General features: G+C 38.9%; 1 protein-coding gene and 1 pseudogene across 1 annotated transcript in view; one reads left to right on the top strand and one right to left on the bottom strand.

Moving 5' to 3' along the window:
* The window catches only part of PMFBP1 (polyamine modulated factor 1 binding protein 1), a 171,460-nt gene extending 161,081 nt beyond the window's left edge, over nucleotides 1-10,379 (bottom strand). Inside the window, exons 1-2 of the mRNA XM_054453195.2 lie at nucleotides 9,406-10,379; nucleotides 8,597-8,785 (exon numbers count right to left, since the gene is read on the bottom strand). The gene's annotated coding sequence lies outside the window, so the exon portion shown is untranslated. The remainder of the gene's footprint in view (nucleotides 1-8,596; nucleotides 8,786-9,405) is intronic.
* Nucleotides 2,277-2,676, top strand: LOC129015358 (c-Myc-binding protein-like; annotated as a pseudogene).
* Nucleotides 10,380-21,996: the final 11,617 nt, after the last annotated feature.

The raw sequence follows: 21,996 nt of genomic DNA, 5'->3' as shown, positions 1-21,996 counted from the left end.
ATTTATTTGCAAAAAAATCTTAGCAAATGTTTCTCTATATGTATTAGATCAATTTGCCTGCCTTATAAACATACGTCTAAACTTTTAGTTTTGAGTAGATTCTTTTTCTGAAGAGCTCAAATGTTATACACCAAATCAGTAAATTTAGGGTAATAGCTAATTCAAAATATAAGATGTTTTCAAAAGAGGAGAGAGAGCAGGAATGAAAGGAATAATATAACATAAGAAAAGAATGAAGTCAGAGATGCAGGTATGTAGCAGGTAAAAGAGCACGCAATAAGTTGTGTACCTTTAGAAGCCTAAGTACAGGAATATCAGTTAAGGTGCTGCGGGGCTTCCTTTCAAAAGATGTAGAGGCTCAAATATAGATTACTTCTTTGAGATCAATTCCTTGACCCACAGTTCCAATGCAAGTGACTTCTCATCTGTCATCATAATCATCGTCCAGCTTTTCTTTTGTGTACAACCAACACTCCATTTAGGAAAGTCAGTGGGAAGGAGGACTCAGAATACTGCTTTTCAACTTGCTGCTCAGTAGGTAAAGGGTGGTGAATGCTGAACCAAGGCCCACAAGGATATTTTAGCATCTGCTCCTTGGTTACTTACCAAGGACCCTGATAAGATATCACTTACAGAATACATGCGGTGAGAATGGGTCAGTGCCTTATTAAATGTTGAGGTGAAATAAACTTTATTCAAGTCAAGATCTTAGAACTTTGTATTAAATCAGATTCAATTTAGTAACTTAAATATGTGAGGGTGACTAGTATATTTCAATAGGATAGTCTATAGGGGTTTATTGAATGCCATTGAAACGCTAATCAAAGACTTGGTTCAACCTGTACTCATACATTAGAACATTGAATAGAAGACTGCTATTAGACAATAAAAATGGCTATAAATTTTTTCTAATTTTATCTCCATGTGGATCTCTACCTTCTTCCTCCTATAATAAACAAGTTCATTGTAGATCAAAAATCAACTTGTACCCAAGAAATATGCAGTCTCACATTGATATGTGAATGTCCATTCATTTGAGTAGGAATGGCAAGTATTTATTACTGGGAAAGAAGGGATGCATACAAAATTAAGTGAATATGCATGAATAAGTCCCAATGTTTATGTGACATTAATAGGAAGAAGTTGAGTTATGTCTGAAAGTGTACCTTGCTGTGTACAAGCATCTATGCTTATTCTACATAAAGCATCTGTGCTGAGGACTTAGGAGTCTTTTATTACTAGTGTTCTATTTTTTAAGGAAATATTAACAATCATTTTCAAATACATAGAGCTCTAGGGAGAACATATACATTTTGTATGTGCCTTAAAATTAAATCATTTTTCCTGGCTTTTAACATTTGAATGATAACCTAGATGATGGGTTGATGGGTGCAGCAAACCACCATGGTACATGTATACCTATGTAACAAACCTGCACGTTCTGCACATGTATCCCAGAACTTAAAGTATAAAAAAATTTGAATGATAAAGCCCTAAAAAGCTCAGGGTGTGAAGAAAGCCCTTAATCTTCATGTCTCTACTGCCCCTTTTCCTCATCTGTACTAATAAGAACCTAAAATAAACAGGTCTGAAATTGGGATATTATTATTATTAGATCGGTAGTGCGGGATTGTGATTTCTTAGGAGGCTGTAAATTGAGAGCTGCGCTGAAAGAGAAGTAGAACAGGGGCGCATGGTCATCTCTACTCCCTGAAATATGAAGATCCCATTGACAGGAAATTTGACTCAAGGAAACATTCAAGCTACTAACTTTAATTTTCGGTTTTAAAGATCATAGTCTATGATCTATGGCTCCCTTATGTTTGAATTTTCCTTTCTCCTCCCTTTTAATATCTAGTGAGCCCTGCTATATGCCAGATACCGGGCTACATGGTGGTAATATAAAGTCTCACAAGCCACGGCCCATGCCTCAGGAATGTGTGCTCCTATAGGAGGGACAAACGAGTACATTGAAGCAGAGCCAGTGGTAAGTGTTAGGCTGGAGAGGCTGTGGCGTGCTCTTGGGGCACAGAAGAGTGGCAGCTAACTGTATCTAGGGGGAGGTTGGTGAAGTTCTTTAGAAGAAATGATATAGTTTTGAAAATAAGTAGGAACTAGTTAGAGTAGGGGTTCTTAACCTGTCATCCACTGATAGCCAAGGATAGGGTTCAATGTGTTTACGAATGTTAGATGGGAAAAAATCCACCTTTACTTTCATTAATATTGAGCTACAGTTTAGCATTTCCTTCTATTATAAATGTAGAAAACAGGCCAGCTACGCTGCTGTCGCTGTCACTATGGCCCATTACAAAGCCGCCAACTCGAAGCGTGAGCAGTTCCGGAGGTACTTGGAGAAGTCAGGGGTGCTGGACACACTGACCAAGGTGTTGGTATGAAGAACCAGAGAAACCTAACGGTGCTTTGGATTTCTTAAAGCATCACTTAGGAACTGCTACCCCAGAAAATCCAGAAATAGAGCTGCTTTGCCTAGAACTGGCAAAAACGAAAGAGAAATATAAAGCTATTGTAGAAAAAAGTAAAAAACTGAAAGCAAAGCTTGCTCAGTATGAACCACCTCAGGAGGAGAAGCATGCTGAATAGGATTCTTCTCAGTTGAAAAGACACAGAAAAATGGTTTTGTATGACTTGAATACTTTGTATAGTATATAATCTTTTCTCAACAGATGCTATAGAACTCTTTTAATATGTTTAATTCACCTATCACACTCTGTTATAAACACATAGAATCATCAATAAAAACTCAATATAACTTTCTTTGGGTTTTAAAGCAGGAGAATCCAGAGTAAATCCTGAAAAAACCCTAAACGCAGCCATCTAACTCCTTATCTTAAAAGCCATTCTGTCCATTAGTCTGATTGGGAATGATGGCACTGGTTGTATTTTAGCCAAAGCAGTTTAGCATGGAGCTATTCCTTGGTGTAGTTCAGGATATGAACATAGGTACAGTCATTCTTTGAAGGTGATATACTGTTGTGTATATTCCCTATAGGCAGCTGGAGAGATCCATGTGACACAAGATGCTTTTGTACGGGTTCCCATGAATCTTCTGCTCTTGCTTGTGTAACATGGAACAAATAACTCTTCTTTGCCACCACTTTACTTTAGCTAATTGTGTGTGTGTGCCAGTTTGAACTCTGATACCACATTTTCCTTCTATGTAATCATGCCTTGTTTGATAATCTTGCATTGCTTTGCTCTGAGCTTTAGTGGGTCCTAGTTGCACACTGACCTTTCTGTGCTGTTTTTCAATTTGCCTAATAACAGCAGTTACCCTGATTGTAATTTATGCAACTTTAAACAGGATCACACTGTACCCCCTGCCTGCCTTATTTGCTTATTGAGCACAGAACAGAGGCAATATACAACTCTGAGTTCACACACAAGCTGGGATGAGAAGAGGAATGAGCCATATATTGTGGAAAATCATAGTTTGTAGGTATAATTATACAGTGCTTGTTTCCCTCAAAGTATTTTTCTAGCCCTGAATTCATTTTATCTTCATTATCCCTGTGAAGTAGGTGGGGGCAAGTATGAGGGAAAGTTGGGTGCTGAATTTTTAGGCCAAAGACTGATGTTAATACAAATCACTAACTGTAGAGCCTTGGGCATATCAGTGTGCTGCTCTGAGATTTACTGTCTCCATTTGGTTAATGAGAAGAATATCCATGATGCCTACCTCACAGGGCTGTTGTGAGGGTCAAATGAGAATGTATGTGAAAGATATGTAAATGGTAAAGCACTATATTCCTCTTTGTTAGTCCTTTTTCCTTTCTTTGGGTAGACCTACAGTTGGATGTTTTGTTTTATTAATCACTTATTTTCCTTATTGATAGACTATCATTTTATAGACATATTCCTATTGCATGTATTCTCTCCCTGTTGTTAGAGAACCTATCTTTGTTTTTGGTCAAAACACACATAGAAAACAAAATGATCCAGTGAAAACTGGTTTAACTAGCAAAAGCCTTTGCACCTGTTGGAAACCATGACCAAGTCAATCATAAGGCATTTAAATCAGTCATGTTAGTAGGAACGTGGCAATGACTGGTGCCTCTTCTAGTCACAAGTTTGCTTTTGGAGGGGGGCCAGATAATATTGGAAGAACATTCGCTTGAATAGATTTCTGTTTTACCAATTTGAGTGCCTCCTACATGGGCAGCAGTGGACTAAGTGCTGGGTGTGATAAAGAGGAATGACTTAATTATGAGACATGTATATAATCAAATACGGTGTGGGTTAGGACCTGTGACGAACCATTATAATAAAACATGGCCCCATGAGTGTTTTGAAAGAGAGAAAGACTTGGCTTCTTTAGTTGGTAAGATAGTTTCTTGGTAGATACAGGTCGAAATTTTTTTTTGTGGCAGCCAATTCTCATGTGCTTTTTACTTATTGGATTAATATTAATATTTATGTCAGTAAGCCAGGTGACTGTGACTGTCTTTTGTACCATCCTTTTTGAACAGAATGGCAACATGTGGGTTGGATAATCACACTTTTAGGTGAAACTGACTTGCTTAAACTGCTGTACCAGTCAGTGCTATTTGAGAATTCAGTATCAACCTAGCCTACAGAGGTCCTCTTCAGCATTTCTGTCAAGGATTTGGATGAAGACAATATACAAGAAGATGCTTGATGGAAGAGAAAATGGATCCCATCAGTTAGGCTCCTGCTATGCTTCAGCTGCTTTGTCTATAAAATATCGACTTCACATCTTGCCTACCTCACAAGGTTGTTGTAAGAATCAAATTAAATATAATGGATGTAAAAGTGAAAAAAATAAATGTAGAAAACAAATTACCATAATATTAACGCTGGTGACAATGTCACCAATATAAACCATAGCTACATATCAGATATTGTAGATATTTCAAAATATCCCTTATGCTCATCACTGCTTTAAAATTATAGTAGTACACCAACCACTGGGTTTTATTAATGTATTAATAGAAACTATACATATTATCATACCAAATATTGGTGTTAATATTTAATTGATTTTAATATTTTGATAGCTGAATTTCAATATAAATTGATTTTCTTTGTAATTCTACATGCTTTATTCTTTATTTTATATATTTAAAGGCATTATACTAAGAAAGGTCCATAGGCTTTAGGTCTATAGCAGATTGGCAGTGGGGTCCGTAACACAGTGAAGGTCAAGAACCCCTGAACGGGGAAGAGGTTGGAGAAGGGATGCTAGTTATTCCGGAAAAGGAAAAGCTTCATGGATGTTTCAAATTATACAAAATGTGTCTTTAAGGCAAATGTTGTTAGGTATAAAGACAAAATATGTACACAATTGTTTTGTGAAACATAGTGAGTAATATATACTCACCATGTTTTCATAGGAACATGTTGCTGGGGAGCAAAATCATTAAGCATATTAATAGCTCACCCAGAATTTCTGAAGCTGACAATAAAGGTCCATCAAGACATCAGACTCTGCAGCAGGTTGTGCTGTGATAAAAGCCCAAGAAAGATGCCTGAAATACTTATTTGCTACTTTTTCTTATGTGGTTAGAATGCTAAGGATCATCTAAGAGCAACCGACATTTGCCTTACATGATTGTAATGGTTATAATAGGCACTGGAAATACAGAGTATGCTAAAAAGTTACCAAACATTAACAGAAGCAGCAGTAGCTGTGGAAAGAGTACTTGACCAGGAGTCCTTAGCTTCAGGCCACAGCTTCAAGTTTGACAGTAATATCTGTGTCACCTTGTGCATGTTTTATTATTGGTAAAATGAAGATAATGACTTCTGCTCTAACTTATCTTGTAAATTGCTCTAAAGAGCAAATGAGTATGTCAAGATGCTTAGAAAGGTTTGAAACATAATACATGTTATTAATATGGAAATAAAGGTGAAATATCAATATTATAACATTTTATGTTTTGAATATAGAAATAAAGTGAAATTTTCTATCCTTGTATTATAAAATACATTGAAGAGGAAAACTTTTAGACAGATAGAATTTTAAAGATCTCTATATGTATAAAATATAAAATGTAAATGTAGCATATGAAATATCTATAACATAAGAGTTAAATTCTTACAAGACTGTAGACAATGAAACATGTTATCTTAAGTCATTAGATAACTCCATAATAAAATCACTTTCTTAGGGCTGGCAACAAGCTTTCAAATACGACTTGTAGCATAAGACAGCAGTGAATTTATGTATGTGCTATTTAGATTTAGTGGCACTAAGATCACAAGGACATCCACATTTAATTAGTGGAGTACATTCAATTCTAAAATTTAGATCACTTTCTCCAAATAAGCTTGTTCTTCATAGGAATCATGTAAGTAAATGTTGACAAATATTGCAAACAATGAGAGAAAGACACGAATCTTAGGATTTTTCTTCCTAAAAAATCTATTCTTATTAAGATGCTTTTCATTATAACCTAGCAGAGCAGGATTTAAGTACCAACCTGAGTCTTCTGTTCTCTAGGTCAATGTTGAAAGTTTATTTATACAGTAAAACACATGTCTCACATTCTTGGTGTTGCCATATAAATCAAACAAAGAGAACTGCATTCCAATTCTCTCCATTATTACAGAAGCATACAACTTACTAACCAGAACATTCTTCCATTTTTAGTTTGAAGTGTTTTTCAACTTCAAGTATGCTTGGAAAATTATTAAGCCAAGGCTATTGTGATTATACCTGTTAGACTTTTATTCTATATAAATTATCTAAGCCAAATGGAGTCCAAAATACTGACCCTTGACTGCCAATTAGAATAGTCCCTAATCCTCAATCATGTGCTAAAAGAGACAAATGAGCTAGATTTGAGTTTGAAAACTACCACATCTGAATAAAAAGAAAAAAAAAATGAAGCTGAATATGCATTTGGGAAAGACACAGTTAATGCAAATGGTAGAGAAATGTGGAATACTACTCTAAACTGCTTGTGTTCACTGCTTCCCGAGTACAGACACTTGCACCAAGGTACAGAGACATACACTTATTAACTCACACGTATGGATCAGAATGACTAAACATTTTAAAATCAGGAAAAGCAAAACCCAGTAGATTCTCCCCCACAGTCTGTACAGTGCACACACAGCCACTAACACACACCCTTGACCAGTGTAAGATCCAGAAGCGCTTAAACAATTTTGTAGGCATAAATTACAAATTAATGAAACCTGCTGAAGGCAGACACATAAAGACACACTGTTGAAGATATAAGCATTGAAGCAAGGCAGACACCTGAGAAAAACAGTCAGAAGTTCCCAAACTGAAAAGATTGTATCCTGGACATCCAAGTAGATGAAGGATTCAGGGTGAACAGATTTGTATCCTGGCACCGGAGCAGATGATGGGTTTAGGGACCGCAGTGGTCCCTAAAGACCATTCCCTCTAGCATCCAAATTTCTAAAAATTAAAGCTTAATGGTTCCAATTCTTTATAAGGTTGTCCTTTCAGTGGGCAAAGCATTGACCAGTGGTCTCAGTCTTGCCAGCTGGCTTCAAGGGCTCTGCCCCCAACAGTTCCTCAGCATCCTTTCTTTTTCCATTCTCTTGAAGAAGGGATGCTCTGTTCACTTCACATGGGCTTAGATTTATGAGGTGCTGAGAAACAAGAGTGTGGGGCCCTTCAAGTTGTACTCCCAGATGTAATACTGCAAGTGAGCCAACACAGGATCTTAGCATTGGCTAACATGTTTGTTCTACAAAGCTTGTTTGTTACTGGATCCAAATGGATGCTCCAGTCAAAGCAAAAACAAAGCAACAACTAAAAACGTCTTCCCTCATTGCCCCCAAAATAGCCCAATCCTTTCTGAGTCCAGGCTCCTGAATGCACATGAAACTGTGTAGCCTTGGCTGGGGGGATCAGCACTCCCTCCTCAGCTGGAGGCTGCATTCAGAAAGAATGGATTTTTTCCGGCTTCTGATAGTCTGAGATATTGTGCCTGTCACTCAGAGGCTGAGCAAAATAGGGTTCAAAACAGAGAACAGAGACATATGAACAGATGCAAGACAGTGAGAAGAGTGTACCGAGTACGGAGACGAAAGAGATTGGTATCAAGCCTTATCCTGGGATGGGCCACTCTCTCTGTGTCTATAAGAAGCTCCTAGGCTATTTTAATTATAAATATTTATATCCATGGAAGCAAATTCAGAAGGATTTATATCCCAGGGGAGTGCAGATCAATAGATCTAAGCAAACCTCATCTCCAGGCTGACCACTTAACACTGTTATCACCGATTAGGGCTGCTTGGCCCTCTGGGGGGGTGTCAGTTCCCCTCTTGTCCTGCATAGGTCCACCCCATTCTTGGCCCCAAGAGGAAATCAATAATAGGATGCAGGGATCGATACACAGGACATCTGCTTGGCTGCAGTGGCTCACATTAGGATCGGAGTTTGGTTAGTCCTTGTCTATACCGCAAGCCCCTATTCTTTCCTCCAACCCCTCCATCCTTCCAGATCTGCTGGAGCATTCCAATTTTGATCTTTAGCTCACTCACTGAAATCGGCCCAGATACTGCTGACTCTCTTGAGCAAGAAATAAAGACTTGGTTAACATTTGCCTTACTTTCCAAAAGTAAAGAAACTTACCAGACCTCAAGGATTGAGTCAGAGTCCATTTCCTGCTTCATGGCCCGGGGCATGCTTTCTGCTGCTGACTCTCTAGCCACCAAGTACTGTCGGAGCAATTGGAGCTGGCTGGGTTACTGTTCCAGGTTTGCCTGCGTCTCCCTGTGCTTGGTTTGCAGTTGATAGATCCTCTGCTCCTGAAGCATCCAGCTATTGACCCGCCCAGGGAAAGAAAGAAAAAAAATGGAAAAAAAAAATCAATTAATACTAACCGGCTTAACAAAACCCTGCATAGCACAGGCCTGGAGCATACAGGGTAGGAGTTGGGATGGTCTCAGTGGCAACAATGAGTGTGGGGACAGGCTCAGCCAGCTAGAAAACCTGATGTTCCAGGGACAGGAAGCCAATATGGTAGGCGTGATCACACACACACACACACACATATTCTCTCTCTCTCTCTCTCTCTCTCTCTCTCTCTCTCTCGGCAGCTTGGTCTGACATGCCCTAGTCTGAGAGCAAAGAGGACAGTGCAAGTAGTGCAAGTACATGTTCACTGTGAACTGGTGGAGGGTGACACGTTCACCAAAACAGAAGAAGGGCTGCAACGAAACTCATAGAACCAGCGGATATTTTTGTTTTCTGGGTTTTTTTTTGGGGGGGGTGGGGGTGGAAGAGGAAGAGATATTGTTTTGTTCTGAAAAGATAATACCATTTACGTGTCGCAGGAGAGTTCCTGAGGTATTTCTTTGTGCGTCTCCCTATCACACCACTACATACAGACACACATGAAGCTCTTTTAAGGGGAACAAGAAAATGGGGGCGCGCCATACCTCAGCTGCCAGGCCCTCTCTCTTCTGCAGGAGCTGGCTTTGAAGGCTCAGGATTTTTGCATCTTGCTGTTCCAGCTGTAAAGAGTTTACATAGGGAGGGAGCAAGGAAGGATCATGAATGTCAACCAATGAGCAATTAGCATGACAAGACTAAAGTATTGATCCACTAAAGCTCCCTGCACTGCTGTAGCCCCAGAGGGAGAGCGGCTCCCTTGTCACTAACTCTGATAGTGCATTTCGGAAGCCTGTATTGTAGGACTGGCTATTTTTTGTATCCCCAATCCCCTTCTCAGGGCAGGGGAGTATGGCACCTTCAGGCTGCCTATCTGCAGCTATCAGAGTAGTCTCCATCCCTGGGCAGAAAGCTGCAGAGAAGAGCATAAAGAATGTAAAGATTTTGGCTGTCCCACTTTATTCATTTTTTAAAAATGCAGCTCCCTCCTGATGGCACCAGGCATTTCTAAGTATTGATTGGAAAAGGGCTAGGGCGAAATCCTGGCCTGACAGCTGGGGCTGGAACTAGTGTGGTTTTCCCTTCTGCATGGTCAGAGGCAAAGTGACTTTCACAGTACCAACTTCCGGCCAATCCAAATACACACTTACTGTGCACATAGTACTCATTTTAGTCCGTAAGCGTCAAGAAGGGAGAGGGAAAGATGTTATTTCACTGAAGAGACAACTTTATTCCTAGGTGTAAGGCTATCATACATCGAAAGAGAAAATGAAGGAATTTTCAACTTAGCAGACACGGTGTTCAAATAACACTAGCCAGGTGAAATATTACCTCTGTAATGTTCTTCATTCTCGCCATTGTTTCCCTCCTTTGTTACTCTCAGCTATAGGCACACTCACCATTGATTCCCTCCTTTGTTACCCTCAGCTATAGGCACACTAACCTTTCATCATTTTTTCTACTTTTTCCCCTATCCATCCCATGTCTTCACAAATTTATTTCTTAAGTTGCCCTCCTAATTTCTTTTCATACCCTTCTTTAAGGACCCCCTAGCACTCCATCTCCTTCATGAAATCTCCCAAGCAGTGGTAATTATTCATTCCTGCATGAGCTTCTACTTTCGCCAAAAACTTCTCTAGCAGTGGGGATATCATAATGAACAATATGGCATGGTCAATATACTTTAAGATATGGTCACTATACTTAACATATGGTCATTATACTTAAAGATATGATCATTATGGTCATTGTATTTAAAGAGCTTACAGACTAAATGAATAATGAGCCATTCATTGACAGCAAAACCATCCATCCATCCACCTCACTCACCCAACCACCCAGCCAGCCATCTATTCATTGATACACTCAATTTGTGCTTATCAAGAACTTCCTATTACCAGGAACTACTCTTTGCTAAAAATACGATGGTGTGGCAGAGACTTGAATGCCTGCTGATAATCATTTTCTCCTCTTCTTCCCAGGCTCACAGATAATCTATATTTCCCAGCTCTTTTACAATGGGGCCTTATGACTGAGCTCTGGCCAATGGAATGTAGGTGGGAGAGGTGCATGCCTGGCCTGGCTCGTAAAAACCTTCCTCATGGTCCTTCCTTCTCCTCCCTTCCAACGTGACTCTTGATGGTGACATGCTGAAGATGGGGGTGCAACCTGGGTCTTTGGGGATCCAGCTGGAGAAGAGTGCCCTGACCCACTTTGGACTATGGTGAAAGGAATCCAATTTTAATGTTGTTAAACAGCTGAGATTTTAGGATTGTTTATGTTAGTGTGAGTGTAGAAGCTAATGTTACTTTTACTGACTAACAAAAACACAAAGCAAAAACAGATATGGCCCCTGCCTTCACAGAGCCTGAAGCCCAGTGGGTGAAAGAGATATTAATAAGATAACTACAAAAATAAAAGTAAAAACACAATTGTGATAAGTATAATAAAGGATAGGTATCTGAGGAAACAAACACATGAGCCAGAGGAAACTCAACCTAGACAACTGCCATGATGCAATTATGTTGAGATATGAAGGGTGAGTCCTGAGAGAACACAGGGGTGTCCCACTAAGAAGGAACAGAATGTGGGAAGTTGATATGGTAAGGAGGAGTAAGGTACAGTTCAGAAACCAAAAAACACCAGTATGAGTAGAACACAGAGAATGAGAAGGATATGATGCAACGTGAGACTGGAGAAACAGGTATGGACCCATCCATTCAAGGCCTTATAGATTATAGATTTCAGTGTCTGTCCTAAGATCAATGGGGAGCCATTCAAGAGTTTTATGCAAGGCTGGTGACAAAATCTTGTATTTTAGACAGGTCTCTTTGGCTGCAAGCATGAAGAATGAATTGGTAGTTCTATTTCCAGCCATATGGTGGGTAGGCCAGATAACTCAAAAACCCTTCCACCAGAAAGTTAAGATATTTTGAATAAAATGGAACACACATTAAGTATAGGGCTAAGCTTGCAAGTAGAAAACTCCCCAAATGCCAGGTACAAAGAGGGAACTGAAACAAAATCAGTAAGCTGTGGGACGTGTACCTGCCTTGAGGAGCACTGCCCAGGCTCAGTGACTACAGGGATTAGGTTTTAGTACTCACATGGGGACAAGGGTCCATAAAAATTAGCAAGGGGAAACTGAATCCTCACATAAAGCTAGACCCTTAAAAAGATGGCCTAAGGGGGAAAAATCCATCTATTGTCACAACAATGCTTGTCTTTTCATGGTGCATAGGAAGGAAACAAGTGTCCTTTGAGAATCTGTGACTATGCTTTACAAGGTAAGGGGATTTATAGTTACTATCTACCAAATTGAGAAACCTCTAAGCTGAAAAATTAAAATCAAACTTAGTCTCAGGCCAGGAATATCCCTGTGGCATTTGGCAGGAGCAAATCCAACATGCTCTGGAGAGCCACACTTTCACACAGGGCACCTAGAATTCCTGTAAATAAAGCCCTGCTGAGGATGTACCCACACATTACAAACTAAAGACCAAGAGTGAATGTAGATAAAGCAAATAGCAGATTTATACCTTTGAGAACTTCAGGTGATAGAACAAGCTGGTAGAGACTGCAAATAAGTATGCTTAAAATGATTAAAGACATAAAGGAAAGTGTCATGTAAAAATAGCAAAGCATTTCGGAAAAAAAAAAAAAGAGAATAAACTAGAGGAGGATAAAAGTCATGCATTCAGATCAAGAATGCAACTTTAGGCCAGGCATGGTGGCTCACACCTGTAACTCTAGCACTTTGGGAGGCAAAGGTGGGAGGATCACTTGAGGCTAGGAATTTGAGACCAGCCTAGGCAACATAGTGAGACCCTATCTCTAAAAAAAATAAAAAAATAAAAAATAAAAAAATTACCTGGGTTTGGGGGTGCACCTCTGTAGTCCCATCTACTCAGGAAGCTGAGAGGGGAGGAGTGCTTGAGCCTAGGATGTTGAGATTGCTGTGAGCTATGATCATGCCACTGCACTCCAGCCTGGGCGACAGAGCGAGACCTCCATCTCAAAAAGAATACAACTTCTTCCCAAATGTGCAGGACTCCTGGTATGATATCAGGATTTAGGAAGCAATCATACTTTTTTCTTTTCTCTCTTTCTGTTAAATATGTTATTTATATGGGACAAATCTCTCACTTGCTCTGTCAGTGACATCAAATATATAAGGGCATAATGACGGCTCCAAAGCAAGAAACATTTTCCATATTTAAAACTGATGATCAGTTCATAAGACATTCTCTCTGTTATGATTGTTCCAGTGTCTCATAAAGGAAAATATCATCTCAGTGTGATTTCTTTGCTTCTTTGCACTGTTCAGCTCAATGTTCTCTCTCCAGCTGGGCACAAATTGAGGACACTGGCCTTTTCAATGGTGGACAAAAAGCCATAATGGGAGGGAGGTGGCAAGCATCAAAGGAAAGCTCAAAATAAGGAAGGCTCGTTATTTTATCAGAAACTAGTTTTTCTTGTTAATGTTTCAAAAATTATTCTCATGCCTCACAAAATAACTGAGAATAAGTAATGTACTGACATTAAGAGTTACCCAGTCAGCCTGAGCTGGTGCTCTGGATGAACCAAATGCTAGGATATTTCTTTACGGAACCAGGCTAAAGTTGTAGTGAGGGTTTTTGGTAGTGGAGAGACTTAGATGGAACTAGATGATTCCAAGCTCAGCTGGAATCAGGTCAATTTCATTCACTTGTGTCTTGTGAGACATTTATCATCATCACCATCATCATTATCTTTTATTGAAGTTCAACTATCTGCCAGACCACATGTTATTTCATCTTATTGTCAGAAAACCTCTGCAGAGTGGGCACTAATATCCCCACTTCTTGGATGAAAGATACAGAAAAATGAAATGACCCAAATATTCTCATCTTATATTAGAACCAGGGATGGGATAAATGCCCTTAGCCCTCCTTAGCAGGTTTAAATAGAGACAAAGTCATTCAGAGCCCTAAGAAGAGCAGGTGCTAACAGACAACTTCTTTCTTTGCATGGCTTCAAAGCAAGTTGTTCTAAGCAGCCAAAATGAGGTAACTGAGCTCAACCACATTCATCTGTCTTCCAGCAGTGAATGCAAATTTACCAGGTAGGAGACAGATACTTGAGACAACAACGATTTGCAAAATTTGGTGTATCCAGTGGGGCTGCTTTCAATCAGGGCTGCTGATGAAAAGGTCAGGTTATCTGAGCCCCACTTATTTCTTCCCCACCCTAACATCCCACCTGTCCACAGAATCTGCTTGTTGTTCCTTCAGATGTGTCCTGGTCTATTCACACCCCACCACCCCAAGACCATCCTGTTCCAAGCCACCATCAATCATAGCATGCCCCAGAAGCCTGCTAAAGGGCCTTCCTGCCTCCACTTTGCACCTTACAGTCAGCCCTCCCCACAGCAGCCAACTCCATCTTTTACAATGAAATCAGATAATGCCACTCCCTCACTAAAAACCCTCCAAAGGCTTCCCATTGCACTTTGACTAAAATCCCACCTCTTTGTCAAGGTCTACCCAGCAAGGTCTACCCCACCTCTTGTCCTTTAGGTGTTTGCTCAAATACCATCTTCTCAGAGACTACGCACCTCAGAGGCAGTCCCCATCACCTTACCCTGTATGTTATCTTGCTTTTGAACAGTAGATCTCAATGACCACGCACAGTGCCAAGCACAAGGACACTAAGAAATATTTATAAGAATGAATAAGTGAATTCCATATCTTCATTGACATCCATGACTTCTAAGACAGAAGAAATGAGACACCTGAGGACTAAGAAAACTTACTATTAATTGGTCTCCCCTGGAAAGAAAGTATTTGACCTGTTGTCTCAAGATAGATAATTTATGTAAGGAAATCAGAATAAATATTATTTTTTATGTGTAACTATGGGTAAAATTCGACTGATAAAAATAAAAGTCTGTACTAGTAACTATTTGAGCTTACTATTTATGAAGTTGCAGTATTTATAATTACGTTTACATCAATATAGTATTTTCTACTTTCAAAAGCACTTGATTATGTATTAACTCATCTTTTTTCAAAGCAACTTTATGAAGGATACAGGTATTATTCTCTGCATTTTACCGATTTTAAAAAGTGCTAACAGCACTATAGCCAGTGAGTATCAGGTCACAATATGGCCTGGCAAACCTGAAGGCCCAAAGACTAACCTTATGAGGATATTTTCACTTATGTCACACTGGGAAAAGGACAGATAGGATACACAGAGGAAAGACTTTTGTTTAGGATGGTATATGATATTTCTGTAGGGTGGTGTATTTGCTTCCTAGGGTTGTCATAACAAATTACCGCAAACTGGATGGCTTAAAACAACAGAAATGTGTTTTCTTACAGTTTTAGAGGCTAGATGTCCAAAATCAAGGTGTTGGCAGAGCTATGCTCTCTCTGAAGGCTTTAGGGGAGGATTTTTCCCTGCCTCTTCCGTCTTCTGGTGGCTCCCGAAATTCTTGGCATTTCTTGGCTTGTGGCAACATCACTGTAGTCTCTGCGTGTCCTTTCTTCTTCTTATAAGGATACCAGCAGTCAGATCTAGGACCCATCCAAATCCAGTATGACCTCATCTTAACCAATTACATCTGCAAAGACCAAATAAGATCACATTCTGAGATTCTGGGTGGACAAGAATTTTGGGGGGACATTATTCAACCCACTACAGATGGGCAGTATGAAACTGTAAACATCACCTTTCTGTTCATCCTCAGTTTCTGTGTGTTCTTTAAAAGAACAGGGATCCTATATATTTTCTCCTTGCATTTTGTTCTCTCCCCTGCCTGTGACTCATACCCACTGGCTCTTATTCCAGTCTCTTCCCCTTCCAGTAATATTTCTGTAACATTCTGTATGGATGAATCACACACACAAGCACATTATGAATCCATGCAACCAGTACAACTTGGTTTTCATTAGAAACTTTTCTAGGATATGGATTCCAATGATGTTCCAAAAATCAGATAATTAAATTCTAGCTAGAAGCATAATAGCTCTTAGGCAGAAGAGCAGCCAGTGATTCCAGGCTGTGGTAAAGGAAGGCTGGAGGAACAGTTCATCAATAGCTGAGTCATAGGGTTCCTATTAATAGTCATATAACTATGATCGTTTCAATATAGCATTTAAGGTTTATAGTCTTTATGATAGTCTTTCTCATGCCAAAGGAAAGTATACTTAAAAGATAATGACTTATTTTAGAATCTCTTAGTACTAATCCGTTCTGAGCTCCATTTCACAAGCTCTATTTCAAGTGAATGTTTACATAGTGTTCGTAGCTATGGTCTTCATATTGTAGCATCATATGTTCATAGGTATTGTGGTCTTTGACAATCTCTCCTGTTATCTATTTCATTTTCCTTCCCTGGTTACAAGGAAAACTCATACCTATAAATAATCATTTATGTTTTCTTTTCTCTGCTTGCAGTTTTGACTAACTTATTGTCTCACTGAATATGGCTCTATTCAGTTCCTACTGATATGAAGAGACTATCGCTAAAGACTTTTTTTAACCTATCAGAGGAAGTTCCTGGATCTCTGGCCCTAAAATCCTGTCTCCATTTATTCTTGAAGAAAAAAATTAGAAAGAAAACATGATATTATGCCTTGCACATAGTAGGAATTCAATCAATATTTATTTCATTTGGAAATTGACAGCAATATTTTGATTTAAGTTGTACTAGATGAATAAATACAAATGGCATTCACTTGATGACGGCAAAATGGTGCCGGGACAACATCCAACAATGCACCAAATGCTCCAAAATAAATTCAGATGAATAAAAATACTACAAATAGGCCCATAAAATTACTAGAAGAAAGAATGAGAGAACTTTTTAAAATTATGTTGGAGAGAAGTCTTTTCTAAATATAACACACAACCCAGAAGTCAAAACATAAGGATTTATAAATTCATCATCATAAAACTAAAACAAATTTCTATATGAAAAAAATCATCATAAGTAAACAGAAAAATGACAAACCAGGAAAAGTTTATAATTCATATAACAGACAAAGGGCTAATTTCTATAATATATGTATAAGAAGCTCCTATAAATCAATATATAAAAGTCTAATAACCTAATGGAAAGCAGGGAAATAGTTCATAGGAAAAGAAATAAAATTACTTTTAATCATATTAAGGAAACAATCTCACTCACAGTAAGAGAAACACAAATTAACTCCACACTGAGATACCGTTTTATATTTAATATATTTGCAAAACCCCCAAACTATTGATAATACAATGTACTTGTGAAGGTGCGGTAAAATAGGTTTATTTCATACACTGATGGTGGAAATGGAAAGTGGCACAAACTCTATGGAATGCAATTTTCCAAGACCCACTAAAATTACATGCAGCTACCCTTTTACCTAGCAAGTCCAGTTCTATGAATTTATCCTACAGATATGCCTGCACACATGTGAAATGGCACATGTAGAAGGCTATTCATTGCAGTTTTGTAATGAAAAAAGATTAGAAACTACCTAAATGGCCATCAGTAGGATGCTGGTTACATTAACAATGGTTTGTCCACACAATGGGATATCATGAAGCTATGAAAACACTGAGTATTCTCCTAAACAGAAATTCTTTCTTTGTAACCATTGCAGGAAAATAAAATAATGACAGGAGGGGTTCAGAAAGGTCTTAATATCTATGAACATAATACATTGTAAAATGAAAAAAAAAAAAGGTGGAGAACAGGTTGTGTAGTATGCTGTTTGTGTAAAACTGGACAGAGGAGCATACAAATGTATTAGTATTTGCTCGTATATGTATGGAATATCTAAAAGACTACACAAAAACTGACAACATGCCTTGCCTTTGGGAAAGGGAATAAGGTGGGTAGAAACAGAGAGGATTTTCACTGTGATCCTTTTGTACTTTGGTTTTTGAACACTAAGGATATATTCTCTATTTAATAAACAAATATATTTTAAAAATAGCTCTTACACATAGACATACCCATAACCACACATACATCCAGATCAAACTTCATTTGCTAATCAGACCTCAGACTCAGAAAGATGAATAAATCCTTGGCAAGTGAGGTTCTCGGCAACATTATCAGGTTACTGGGCTTTGGGAATTACTGACATATTGACACCTGTGCTATAATTAGGGTAAATGGAACTCACCAGTCAAACATACTCGTCTTCTGAATTCCTAGCACATGCCAGGCACATTTGTTGAATTCAAAAACAAAAAAAATGCAGGATAAAATACAGTTTTAACAGCAAATGGCCTTTGTGGATAATCCTAAACTATTAGTAAAGTAAAAATAATCATAGTTGTTATGCCCAAAAAGTCTGGAGACTTGACTTCCAACACTGGGCTGTCAGTTCACTGCATTACTAGTAAATAGGGAGTCTGGACTAGATCATTTCTAATGCTCCCCCCAATTACATTTCTCCTTGAAGTATCCTAATTGCAGCATTCTTTACAAGAGCGAATGACCAATCTCTTCATATAGGGTTATGTCTAGGTCTTCAGCTTCTCAGACCTGGAAAGACCTCAGTGTGTTCCCTAGGATCTCAGTCTGACACCTTTCCTCTTTGCCTTCAAATAGACACAAGTCTTCCTGTTACCCCAAAAAACCTTCTCTTGAGCCAATGGTCCACTTTGCTATCCTTCTATATTGCTCTTCCGTTTCTCTGTCAAATTTCTCAAGTATGGGAATTATACTTGCTTCTCCCATGATTTAAACTGACTGATACTTCTATCTGTCTCTCTCCCTTATTGAGGTAAAATTCGCATAAGATACAATTAACCATTTTAATGTACAATTTAGGGGCATTAGTACATTCACAATGTTGTCCAGTTATCACCTCTATCTAGTTCCAAAACATTTCATCATCCTTCAAAGGAGGCCTTGCACCTATTAAGCAGTCATTCTCTGTTTCCTCCTCCCCCCAGACACTGGCAACCACTAATCTACTTTCTGTCTTTATGGATTTGCCTATTCTGTATATTTCATATAAATGGAATCATACATATGCAACCCTTGGTGTCTGGATCCTTTTGAGGTTCATCCATATTATAACAGGGGTGTCCAATCTTTTGGCTTCCCTGGGCCACACTGGAAGAAGAATTGTCTTGGGCTACACACAAAATACACTAACCCTAACGATAGCTGATAAGCTAAAAAAAAAATTGCAAAAAAACTCATAATGTTTTAAGAAGTTCACGAATTTGTGTTGGACCACATTCAAAGCCATCCTGGGCCACATGCGGTCTGCAGGTTGCATATTGGACAAGCTTGTGAGGACTTCTTTCTTTTTCATGGCTGAATAGTTCATTGAACAGATGTACTACATTTTGTTTACCCATTCATTCCATTGATGGGCATCTGGGTTGTTTCCACCTTTTGGCCATTGCAAATAGTGCTGCTATGAACATTTGTGTACACATATTTGGTAAATCTGTTTTCAATTATTTGGGGTATATACCTAAGGAAGGGGATTTCTGGGTCACATGGTAATCCTATGTTTAACTTTTTGAAAACTTTTTGTGTCTCTTTTTGAAGCAGTTTTCTCAGGCTCAGGGTGCAGACATTCATGACAGGCTCTTTCAATCAACAGATATTTATTAAGTGTCTACCAAGGAACAGGCCCTTTGCTCAGATGTTGGGGGATTCAAAGGTGAGCAAGATAGTCTCTTCATTGAAGGGCCTCAGGGTCTGGCAAAAAGAAGTAGATGGGGAAAAAATAAAACACAAACAGGGTCATGTGTTTCCAACAACAAAAACCCTCCAGAGACTTACCATGGCAACCATAAGAAAACCTAAATTCCTTACTAGAGCCCTCAAGGCTCTGTCTATGCAGGTAACCTTATGCAGTCTTCACGTGGGAAAAACTCTGCTTGCTCACTGCTGTACCTTAGAACCTAGAAGAGTAGCCCCTTCATGAATATTTGTAAAACATAAATCAATACAGAAATAGGTGAATGCCCCTCTGTTCTCCCCCTTGGCCTCTAGGCTCTAGCCTTTGTTCTGTGCCTTGAATGTGCCAACTCATTCCTTTCTCAGGGCCTTTGCACATGTTGGTCCTTCTATTTGGAATGCTGGTCCCCAGATCTTCACATGGCTGTTTCCTTCTCATCATTCAGGGCCCCCTGACCACCTTAGCTCAGAGACACATCTAACTTCATGCACTTAAACATTATCCCATCTTATTTTTTTCACTGAACTTATCCATTCCTGAACATGCTTATTTCTTACTCTCTCTCCAAATTTAGCTCCTGTTTATATCATTTGCTGCTACATCACCTATACCTGGCACATATTAGGTGATTAATAAATATTTGCTGACTGATGAATAATTGCACTACAGTGGTGTCAGATGCTTACATTATGGTATGTACAAAGCCCAGTGTTGGCTCCAAGGAGGGGGTGAGCCAGGAGGAATTCTGGGAACTGAGCTTCCAGTTTTCTACCTCTGTGTCCACCTTCAAAGCTTCTCCAATTATCTCTATGCCCCAAACACACCTCTGTCCCATGCATACTCCTATATTTCTGACTACTTACTGGACATTTCCAAATTATCATTCCCTAGCCCCAACAAACTGAATTTTTTCCTGCAAACTTAGGATCTGATGGCCTGCTTTGATATTTTCTTCAGCTGTGACATCAAACCATCAAAACACCAGTTCCAAAATAACTTAAAGAGTATGATTGGATTGTTTGTAACACAAACGATAAATACTTTAGGGGATGGATACCCCATTCCCCATGACATGTTTATTTCATATTGCATATCTGTATCAAAACAGCCCATATATCCCATACATACATACACCTACTACATACCCACAAAAATTTAAAAAAAATTAAAACTAGAAAAACAACAAAACTCCAAAACTATCAGTTCCTTCAATACTTCTAGTCTTATCTTCCATTCCCCAAGAGAACCAATAGAGTTAGCCAGATCCCAAACACACTAGAAATGGCATGTTGTGATTTCCAAGTATGGCCTTTCCTTTGCCATTGCCTACCCAAAGTTTTCTAACACCTATATGGGGCCTTAACTAACTGTTCCAGTCCACATTTATTTGGCCTTCATGGGACCTCCTAAAGCCCATAATATCTGTGCCTTTCATTTTGGTATTTAATAAACATGACCTTGTTTAAATAGAAATATTTCACTCATTTACTCCAAAGAACAGAAAATTCTTGAAATATAGGCTGTTTAAAAATCTCCTTAATAATATCGACAGCCTCTCACATAGAGCTATATGCACACAGTACACACATAGGCAGTATCTTAATGAGTAAACAAATATGAATATTGAGAAACAATGAGAAAATTAATCATGGGTGAGGAGAAGATTTCCAGAGAGGCTAAAAGTAGAGATGACTTGTATCTTTGCTTTCTATAAATCCTTCTTGTAGTAGTTCTCAATCCTGACTCCATGTTAGAACCACGAGGAAATCTTTACCAGTGGTAGGGCCCTATTCCTAGAGATTCTGATTTAGCTGGTTTTGTTTGGAGCTCTGGAGTTTTTTTCCAGACGCCATCATGATTTATAAAATGTTAATTATATATTTCCATGGGTGCTTTCTTTTTTCTTGAGTTTGTGGGTTTTATGTATGACAAACTATATGTCTGCCACAGTAAAGCAGGGGTACTAACGAAATGTGAACTTTCAGTTTAGAATAACCTCAAGATGAAGTGTTTGGGGAAAACAGTGCTATGGTCTGAATATGTGTGTCACTCTAAAATTCGTGTGGGGAGCTGGGGCCTTTGAGAGGTGATTAGGTCATGAGGGCAGAACGCTCACAAATGGGATTAAAGACCTAATAACAGAGGCCCCAGAGAGCTGCCTTGCCCCTTCCACTATGTGAAGACACAGTGAGAAGGTACCACCTATGAACCAGGAAACATGCCTTCACCAGAATCTGCTGACTGAATCTGCTGACACTGAATTTGCTGACATTTTGATCTTGGACTTCCCAGCCTCCAGAATTACGAGAAATAAATTGCTGTTGTTTATAAGCTACTCTGTTTATGGTATCTCGTTATAACGGCCCAAATGGACTAAGACAGGGAATAAAATATCTGCCGATAATATTGAAACTAAACATACAGAAGAGGTGGCAGACACTATTTGTTTGTCATTCA

Source organism: Pongo pygmaeus, chromosome 18, assembly GCF_028885625.2.
Source record: "Pongo pygmaeus isolate AG05252 chromosome 18, NHGRI_mPonPyg2-v2.0_pri, whole genome shotgun sequence".
Classification (NCBI taxonomy): Eukaryota; Metazoa; Chordata; class Mammalia; order Primates; family Hominidae; genus Pongo; species Pongo pygmaeus.
This window is presented reverse-complemented; position numbering and strand designations above follow the sequence as displayed.